Genomic DNA, 10,935 nt, shown 5'->3' with positions numbered 1-10,935 from the left:
CTCTTGCCAGAGAGCAGGCGGTGCCAATTCACCCCCCCAACTCTTGCCCAGAACCCTAAATATCTACAAGCAACAACTGGGAGTGAGCACAGGCACCAAAGGTGAAACTCATTGACCAGTTCACCCCCTGCATGCTAAGGAGTGTGCCCCTGTATTCTGGTTTGCACTACTTTGTGAAGCGAAAGGTTACGCTCTGTTATAAGGCAATAAAGGCAGCACCTCCTTGTCTCTGTGCGCGTGTTCCAGGCAGAGCAGGGAAGTGTGGCTACCAGTAAAACAAAGAATGATGTTTCCCGCTTTGTGTGTACTTGATGAGTGAGTTAGTACTTCTGTGAAGATGTCTGCACAAGCTACAGATGCTGAGGGAGAGCCAAGAGCCTCCCATGTGAATAATGAGAGAGCCACTGCAGAAGAGCCAACACAGATTACTCATACATTCCCTGAATATAAAGTATACAGTTTGTCATTGTGTACATATGTACACAAAGAATCTGGACCAAGAGGATATAAATGTCCTGAAAGGTGTGTTCACCTATTACAGAAAGAAGAGTTCTACAGTTTTATGAGAATGGTAGGAATGATTTCCTGAAGCGTTCCTTATGGGAGCAAGGTTGAATCAGTCTGAGGGAGAAAGCTCTCTGCTGCGTCATTAGTGGGGAGTGGGTGAGATCCCCAGCACCAGCACAAAAAAAGCAGACAACAGCAAAGTAGATGGCACTTGCTATCACAGACTGGTAGAGGATCTCCAACATCTGCTCATCTCCTTCCTATACACAGATTCACTGTTGGTCCTCCAGTCCAGTCTGTCATTCATGCGAGCTCCCAGGTGTCTGTAGCTGTCCACTGTTTCCACGTCCTCTCCCATGATGTTAATGGAGTTTTATTCCTCTGGAAGTTGACCACCATCTCTTTTGTCTTGCTGATATTGAGAAAGAGGTGATTTCTGCTGGACCGCTTCACAAAGCTCCTCCCCAGCTCCCTGTACACTTAATACACCCAACCAGTGCAGTGTCATCAGAGAACTTGTGCAGGTGGTATGTTTCACTGTACTGGAAATCTGAGGTGTACAAGGTAAACAGGAATGGAGATAGAACTGTCCCCTGCGGTGTCCCAGTTTTGCTAACCACCACATCAGATGGTTGCATGCCGACAAGATCATGATCGTCATCACAGACGGGCGCCCTTATGATGATGTCAGGGCACCTGCATTGGCGGTCCATCGCCAAAGTGAGGCGTCATCTGTAACAGAATCTGGACAAATAAAGAGATTTTCATCATTGTCAAATCAAGCATCAGTAATTTGGCAGTAATTCAGCAGCATAATGATGTAAGCAGTTGCTTTCTCTGTTATGTGATCTTCTCTCCCTTCTCCCAATCCAGGTGTGATTGCCGACTCCATTTGCATCGCCTGGGCAGCCCAGGATGAGCTGGAGTACATCGCCACGGACCCCGACCAGGAGCACTCCTTCGTGGACGAGTTTGACAACCTCTACAAATTTGTACCCAACATCATCCACAACATGTGCCAGGAGTTCAACTCTCAGCCCAGAAACTGAGGAAGGACATGCGCAGAGGTCGGTCTGGATCCTGGGCTTCCTTAACAGAACACAGCTGGAAAATTTACTCACCTGTTGTCCAGATGTTAATGTTGGACTGGCTTTGAAGAGAGAGGGGGGCCTGAATGTAGCTGAGGGCAAAAACACATTTTAGAGTGTATCCCAAATATTCAGATGGTGCTAATGTTACAGGATTGGCAAACACAATGACAAACTGACATCGCATCTATATTGTGGTGCCAGCTGTTTTCTGTTGGTGTCATAATGAGAACGGAATTCAAACTGTTGCAATAGCACCAATAAGTCACCCATTACAAAGGCTTTAGTCTTGCAACTTGTCTTATTAAATGAAACGATTTACTAAGGCTTTACAGAGCACCTAGTCTGTCATACTGTTTGGTATGCAAGAAAAAGCTTAAATGTGTCCTGATACAAAATACCAGGTGATCCTATAGCATTTGGTTGCAAGCCAGCATGGTTTCCTGGCCTTTTTTTAACCACCACCCAGCTCCAAGTACAGCAAGAGGGTTGAAAATCATGGTGTAAAGTTACAGTGAAATAGTGTGTCTCAGTTCTATGCATACTCCATGAAAAGCAGCAAGTGGGCGAGCACAGAGAGGCGGCAGAGAGCGAGCCAGCCTGGAAAGAACAGGCCACACATGTAACTGTATTTCAGGCTGGGAAATGTCCTCCTGGATGCTGCTCATCTCCTTTACTATCAAACTTTTGGCAAACAGGAAAAAAGTGAACAACAAACGCTTCAATTACCAAGTTTTCCATGTTTGAGCACTTGTGGAAGGTTATGTCTAAATCTGAGCATTAGTAAATTATTCCCCAGCCAGCACACATAGGTGGGCCCCATATGGGATAAGTAAGGGCAAACATTATGGGCCCCAAAAGGTTTTGTCCGCAGTTTCCATGGTGGCCCTACAGGGGCTTGCCCAGATAGATTTTAACAGGCCCTGAATGGGTTTTCACTGGGACCCAGATGGTTGATTTACATGAGGCCCATGTGTGGCCTATGTGTGTGCTTTAAGGAATATTTACCTGGGCCTTAACTGGGTCTCAACTGGGCTACAATATGGGTAACAAGTGGGTTTGTCCACGTTTTCCATGATGGGCCCATATGTGTTAGCCCACATGGGTTTAACAGGCCCTGAATGGGTTTTCACTGGGACCCAAATGGCTGACTTACATGAGGCCCATGTATGGCCCATCTGTGTGCTTTAAGGAACTATTAACTGGGCCTTAAGTGGGTCTCATCTGGGCTACAATATGGGTAACAAGTGGGTTTGTCCACGTTTTCCATGATGGGCCCATATGTGTTAGCCCACATGGGTTTAACAGGCCCTGAATGGGTTTTCACTGGGACCCAAATGGCTGACTTACATGAGGCCCATGTATGGCCCATCTGTGTGCTTTAAGGAACTATTAACTGGGCCTTAATAGGCTCTCAACTGGGCTAAAACATAGGTAATAAGAGGATTTGTCCACATTTTCCACAATGGGCCCATTTAGGTTTGCCCATGTAGGTTTAATGGGCCTGAATGGGTTTTCAGTGGGAGCCAGATGGTAAGGTCTTATTCCTGATTGACCAATTAATGGGGTCTTTCTCAACTAAGCTGTAATACGAAGTGAATTACATTCACAGATATGCAATCTTAATCAACAAACCAAAGTCCTAAAATGCTTTAGCATAAAACTTGGGGAAAAAAATCAGATGAAAAATGTCTTTTGGTCAAGGCTCTTTATTTGGTAACGGTTAATGTGAAATATTGGCAGTAACTACTTTTTACCTGAGCAAATATTTAGTATATGAATAAAACTTCTTTAAACAGAAAACTCAAACAGAAAACAGGCCTACAACAAACTACAAGAAATGCGCTTTTAAACCAAGAAAATTTAATGTTTTGCTCAGCGTTATTCAACATCTACAAAATATGATTCCCATTTTTGTTAAAAGATAGCATTTGTGAAAATAACAAATTAGTTTTTACTAAAAAAAGACACACATAAAAAAACAAAAAAAAACTTTTCAAGATCGATGAACATTTTTGAGAACGACCTAACAGCCATGTGCATGCTTAAACTTAAAAGCTACCATAGACTACTGAAAGTGCTGTCCATCTTCAAAAATCTGCCCACCTGGATTTGAATTGGCAGCCTCCCTATTGGCTCTGGCTTTCCTGTTTCCACCTCTATCACGAGCTCCGGTAAACCACTTAGAGAGGGCCTTTTCTGCATCTTTCTGTGTGATTCCCTGGATGCATCCATTTCTTTTAAGTGCCCCTAAATATCAAGCAGAGGTAGAAATTTTATTAGTCGTTTACTTTTGTACAATCTGACATTCATGAGATTTGCATCTATTCCTTCATAGGGCAAAAATGGCTGCAGAGATCTGCCATAATCGAAAGCACTATTGAGTCATTATTATTATTATTATTATGTACAGATACTACACAGTTTGTTATAGTAAAAAGAAAATGTATCTCAACAACTGGCATAGCAAAGATTCTATACAAACAATACTCCCTTCAAATTGTGTCATCTATCAAATCCTTTTAATTCCATGACATACAGTAAAACAGTGAAACAATACCATGTGAATACATAAAACAAAAAACTGAAGTCCCAGTTTTTAACCTGTTATCTTCAAAAGATTACTCATAATGACAAACAGCATTAACGACCTATTATTATTTTTTTAATGAAAGAAAAGGGGGAAAGAAAAGTTACTCCAACCATGAAAATTGATATTTACCATACACAACATCAAACAGACGCAGGTCCCGGAACTTGTGTTTTCCATGATGACCAAAGAGATTGAACTGGAGCGCCAGTTCATGGGACATCAGGAATGCCATTATTCGTCTTGTTGTGTCGTCCAAAGATGTCCCTCCAATTTCTGCAACCATGGCAACCTTGAGTATGATGACAATTACAAGACAACATTTTGGAATCAATATGTAACACCTTAGTCGTTACAGGGTTTGGACGAGATGACAGGTTCGGCTATGGAGAGTAGAGTTAGTGTCACCACAATTAAGGACCACAGACCAAGAGAATAAATTTAAATTAGCTGGCAAGATTTATTTACACACAACAAAAACCATAAAAGACTTTGACAACAGAAAACACAACAGCATACACCTTCCTGGTGTATAATCCCTCTTTTTGTTATCTTAACCAAAAGAAATAACTTCAACTTAGGGTTATTTGTTCAGTTCCCTTTGGTTTGTCTGTTTGAGTTAACTCAGTAGTCACTAAACCTAGTTTAGTTCTCTAGCTTCAAAATCTATTTATCTATTTTATTATTTTTTTTTTTAAAGTTAATACAAAAATTAGGCTCTGTATTCAGATTCGGCAGACTCAATGTTATGTTAGGTTTAACCAACAAAATAGTTTGCAATCTCAATAATATCACAGCAGTACCACACAGGGTCATTCAATATTAAAATAAAAATATTGAACCAAAAGACACAACTCAAAATAATCCAGCAAAAGGCTGAACAAGGTGCGATGCACATGAGAGTCTCTTTTCTTTTGTCCTGCTGTTGATCCCTCTATTGTCTGTGTTCTGCGCTAGTCTTGAATCCACTGCTGTTAGCAGTCAAGGATAAATCCTACCAGTTCGGATGAAAACGGTCAACACTCAGCAGACAGCATGTTGCTCCACATGCACAGATCAGCAATTTCACAGCTCATCAGGTCCGGTGGCTCGCCATCTCGTTTCACCGCGTATGAAGTCCCACTTCAGTACTAGCTCAACTTTTCTCCACTCCAACTTAAATGGCCTAATGTAAGCAACATAAAATATCAATAAATAAACAAAATAAAGCGTTGGCTGCTTAAGACATTAGCCAAGAGTCAGCGTTTTGCTTAATAGATGCTGATTAAGCTGCACACCTGCCAAAATGGCGGAGCGGAGATAAGTGAAAACACAACACTTGCACTTCAATTTCACACATGGGCATCATAATATCAACTTTTAAAACACAAACAACATAAATCTGACATCTTAGCTTATACTGTTTCCCAAATAATACATTCAACGTAACAAAATTCTCAAAAGAAATAAAATACATTTTTACGAACTCACCAAGTCCCATTCAGCAATGTACACACGTCTGAAGGGCAGGATAAAGTGGAAAAACAAAACAATTTCTCAAAAAATTAAAGATATTCTTTTAGATAAGTTTCCTTTGTTTAATAACGGCAGCTCGACGTCTGTGTGTCTGCAGCGATCTTGGTCAGAACCGAAAGGAATCCGGTTGGCTACTACCAGTCACATGGGCCACGCTGGGACACTTTCAGAATAAAAGCTTGCCTATTTAAAATTTCAACCATACATATTTTTAACCAACCAATAATCATCCATGGATGGAATGCTTGGTTTTAATATTTTTAAACCAGTTTTTTCCAAATGAAATAATAAACAAAAATAAATTTTAATCAGGTTTTTACCTCATGCACACTGTCACCTGGGTTACAAATATACATTTATTAATTAACAATTAATTCATTAATCAATTTGTTATCATTGTTTCACACACGTACAGCTTATTTGCTTAATTTTCTGCATGGACAAAAAGCCCATTATTAATGTATGTATCAATTAAAGGTAGATTTTTAAGGAACCAAATTTTAACTTACAACTCCAGACATAAAGTCAGAGTCACACAGCTTTTCATTCATGGCCAGGACATCATCCACTGTCGTCATGGGAAACACGGCTCCCTCAGGTGGTTCCACCAGTGATAAAGCAGATATCTGCCTCAGCAGGGTATTCAGCATCTTCTCATGTATTTTCTGGGTTTCCCTGACTTCTTCTAGAAGAGTAACCAGTCTGGTGAACATAACCTCCCCCAAGCCACTGGAGCTGCTCGTGCTTAATGAAGTCCCAGGGCTTGTAACAGGAGGTGCTCCGGGGCTCCTCAGAGTGGGGGTTGCGCCGGGGCTCCTCAGAGTCGGGGTTGTGCTGGGGCTCCTCAGGCTTTGAGAATTTCTGGGCACACCGGAGCTATAAACTAGGGAGGAGAAGGTGGTATTTCATTCTCAGAGTCAACATCTTCTTCACTAGATGAAAAAGCATTCCGTCTTTTGGAGGACCTGAAAAGATCAAACAGAATGTAACAACTACACATGTGGAAAAAATTGCTTGTACCCCTCTGTTAATGACTGAAAAACCCAAAATAGTTACTGAAATAACTTGAAATGGACAAAAAATAAATAAATGAAAAATACACGCTGTGTATTAGACAATATAAGACCCCCTTCCACACTACCTTCTACGTCACTTTTCTGGGATATCATTATCTGTTTGAAGATCTGATGTTGCTTCTGCCCTAGCAAGCTTTCGTCGTGCCTCTCCATAGTTTCTTTATAAAAGAAAAAAAAAAAAGAATTAAGACAATCCTTAATCTAAGTCCCACATGTTTTCAAAGTTTTCATGTAAGTAAATGTTTATCACCTGCATGTCCAAGAACACGCACACAGCATATCTTCCACAAAGCATCTGGCTGTAGTTGTTGTTTTACTGCTTTAGTGACATTTATACCAAGGCCCATTGGCCAGAAGCACTCAACCTTGTTTTCATCTGTAAACCAACATGATGGGATAATATCCATCAACTTCTTTCCATCCGTCGACTCTTCAATGAATTCCACAACGCTGGAGGAGGACATGCTGAAAGTTCATATGAAGTCTATTAGTAGTCATGTAACTGAGGAAAGACAACATGACCGACCCGCAAAAGGAAGGAGAACAAGTTTTTTTGTCAGGTTAGTCACAGGTACACCATGAAGACGGTCAGACAGTTGTGTCACTGTTCTGATTCCTAGACAAGATGAATCAATAGGGTATCTGCAGAAACAGTCTTATTCTTCATAAAACTGACACACAGTGTACATGGCTCCTGAAAACAACTGTATTATATTCTTTATTACAGCAACTTTGCCCTCAACATCAAAACAGTTATCTCCTGTGCAGCATATGACAGTTCCCTCATGTCTGTACTGCCTGAACTGCATGTGAGCATGAAAATCTGGGAGAGTTGGACCACATGAATGTGGAAGTTGAGGTTTATTCCTCCTTCCATTTTCACCCAGAGTGGGCTTTTCAGCTAAACGCCGAATGACTTGTTGTAGAGGGTTTTGGGTATAAATGTTCACATTTATACTTCCTAAAATCTTGTTCTTAAAATCAAAACAATGTATTAGCCTACCTTTTCAAATCTTTACAAAGTGATCCACGCACACTGCTTGATGCTCTTGAAGTCTGCAAAGAAATAGATTTCATTAATGCAGTCAGTGGGATATTTGGGGTTTAAGATAAGATAAGATAAGATAAGATAAGATAGTGTTTATTTGTCACATGCACAGTTATACACAGTAAATTGCACAGTGAAATGTATTTTGTACCTGCAACCATATATACACACACATATAAATAAGAAGAATAAAAATAAAAAAAAGTAATTCACACTATACACTATACTCTATATACTATACACACTTTTATAAATTATAATATTTACATTGTGCAATAATGGTCCAGTTAGGGCTCAGAGTTGAGCAGACGGATAGCTTGTGGGTAAAAACTCTTCTTCAACCTTTCAGTCTTAGCCCTCAGGCAGCGGTAACGCCGGCCTGATGGGAGCAGGGAGAAGAGAGAGTGTCCGGGGTGGCTGGGCTGTTTTAGGATCTTCATGGCCCTCAGCCTGCACTGCTTGGTGTAAATGTCCTGCAGGTTGGGGAGGGTGGTTCTGATGGTCCGTTCAGCTGAACGAACCACCCTTTTTAGGGCCATGAAGTCCTGCTTGGTGCAGTTTCCCATCCAGGTGGTGATGCTCCCACGCATGATGCTCTCGATGGTGCAGGTGTAAAACTTCCTGAGCACCTTGAGTGGGAGCTTGAAGTCTCTCAGCCGCCTGAGGAGGTAGAGACGCTGTCTGGCCTTCTTCACAGTGATGTTTATGTGATGAGTCCAGGACAGGTCCTGTGAGATGGTCACTCCCAGGTATTTGAAAGTGTCCACTCTTTCCACCTCAGCACCACTGATGACAAGTGGATGGTAGTCCCTCTGCTGCTTCCTGCTGAAGTCCACGATCAGTTCCTTCGTTTTGCTGACGTTGATAATCCTTTATTTTCATCTAAAATTACCAGCCTCTATTGTTGAATAACGCCATTTTAAATATAGTGGTTCTAAAAATACAATATATAATATGGACCATAACTCATATAACTACAGTAATCTTAAAAAGACTTTCAATTATAATCCATATAATCCAGAAGAGTTACACTTGTGTATCATGCATTTAATGTGTCCCAGAGTGCCGTTTCCTTCCACTAATGGGTTTGTAGAAATCACATAAAAAGCATAAACAACAAAAACATAATCCAGGTGATTTATCCATCAGCTGCTAAAAGCATTTCCTATGTTCAAATATCTGTCAGTTGTGAGCATAAATTATCACGTTTTTAATGCAACAACAGGAAGTGACATCATCTTGCTTGAAACTGTAGTTTTTTCTTGAAAGCCTTTCACAGCTCTACTGGTGCTGAAGAGCTACAGCCAAACATCTCTGATAAACGTGAGGTCTGCTGTAGCATGGCTGTAATCAAGTCCATTCCCTCCTGCTAAATTGGACCTTTACTTGTTCTCAGTTGTAATTGTTACAATGACTCAGATACAGCAAATATTTGGTTATTGTTTAGATAAGTGTAACCCTGATGTCATAAATAGGCTGCCAAGGACATTCTGGTTTTAGGGATTTAGTGAGGCCCAGTCACACACCTATCAGGTCATAGTGTTTGTGGGATCCATGGTAACTAAATTATATCACTTTAATTTAATTACATTTATTTATATATAAAAAGCATATATAACGTCCCTGAACACGAGCTCAGTCCCCTTCTTACCAATCATTTCAGCTTTAGGCCACAGGCTGAGAACAATAAAGGTTTAGTTTGGCAGGAGGAAACTGACCTGTGACCCAGAGCTGAAATGACTGCAGGAAGACAGCTGAGCTGATGTTCAGTGACACGTGTCACACATGGTGTTTCATAGGTTCACGGGCTGAACAGATGCAATAAATGCCATTAAATATGTGCATATGATTCAGTTACCGGGGTCCCCCACAAACACATCAGACCTGACAGGTGTGTGAAGCCAGATGACACACATAAATTAATTAAACTGCAGGAATGTCTTAAAGACATTAAGGCCTGGATGACCTCTAACTTCCTGCTTCTAAATTCATATAAAACTGAAATTCTTGTTCTCGGCCCCACAAATCTTAGAAACATGGTGTCTAACCAGATACTTACTCTGGATGGCATTACTTTGGCCTTCAGTAACACTGTGAGAAATCTTGGAGTCATTTTTGACCAGGATATGTCCTTCAATGCACATATTAAACAAATATGTGGGACCCGCTTTTTTGCATTTGCGCAATATTTCTAAAATGAGAAACATCCTTTCTCAGAGTGATGCTGAAAAGCTAATTCATGCATTTATTACTTCTAGGGTGGACTATTGTAATTCATTATTATCAGGCTGTCCTAAAAGCTTTCTGAAAAGCCTTCAGCTGATCCAAAATGCTGCAGCTAGAGTACTGACAGGGACTAGAAAGAGAGAGCATATTTCTCCCATATTGGCTTCTCTTCATTGGCTCCCAGTTAAATCTAGAATAGAGTTTAAAATTCTTCTCCTCACATACAAGGTCTTGAATAATCAGGCCCCATCTTATCTCAAAGACCTCATAGTACCATATCACCCCAACAGAGCACTTCTCTCTCAGACTGCTGGCTTACTTGTGGTTCCTAGGATACTTAAGAGTAGAATGGGAGGCAGAGCCTTCAGCTTTCAGGCGCCTCTTCTGTGGAACCAGCTCCCAGCTTGGATTCGGGAGACAGACACCCTCTCTATTTTTAAGATTAGGCTTAAAACTTTCCTTTATGATCAAGCTTATAGTTAGGGCTGGATCAGGTGACCCTGAACCATCCCTTAGTTATGCTGCTATAGGCCTAGTCTGCTGGGGGGTTCACATAATGCACTGTTTCTTCTCATTCACCTTATTTACTTTGTTTATACTCCACTCTGCATTTAATCATTAATTGATATTAATCTCTCCTCAGCCCAACCGGTCGCGGCAGATGACTGCCCCTCCCTGAGCCTGGTTCTGATGGAGGTTTCTTCCTGTTAAAAGGGAGTTTTTCCTTTCCACCGTCGCCAAGTGCTTGCTCATAGGGGGTCGTTTTGACTGTTGGGTTTTCTCTGTATTATTGTAGGGTCTTTACCCACAATACAAAGCGCCTTGAGGCGACTGTTTGTTGTGATTTGGCGCTATATAAATAAAATTGAATTGAATTGAATTGTA

The 10,935-nt window shown here is 41.0% G+C and overlaps 1 long non-coding RNA gene across 1 annotated transcript; it reads right to left on the bottom strand.

Annotated features, from left to right (window-relative positions):
• Positions 1-612: 612 nt before the first annotated feature.
• On the bottom strand, positions 613-5,834 carry LOC115793603 (uncharacterized). The gene is made up of 5 exons (XR_004021116.1): positions 5,656-5,834; positions 5,184-5,350; positions 4,318-4,477; positions 3,702-3,845; positions 613-1,251 (listed from the first exon to the last, which is right to left on the bottom strand). It is a non-coding gene; the product is annotated as an uncharacterized LOC115793603 (long non-coding RNA).
• Positions 5,835-10,935: the final 5,101 nt, after the last annotated feature.

This window comes from Archocentrus centrarchus, chromosome 15 (genome assembly GCF_007364275.1).
Source record: "Archocentrus centrarchus isolate MPI-CPG fArcCen1 chromosome 15, fArcCen1, whole genome shotgun sequence".
NCBI classification, from domain to species: Eukaryota; Metazoa; Chordata; class Actinopteri; order Cichliformes; family Cichlidae; genus Archocentrus; species Archocentrus centrarchus.
This window is presented reverse-complemented; position numbering and strand designations above follow the sequence as displayed.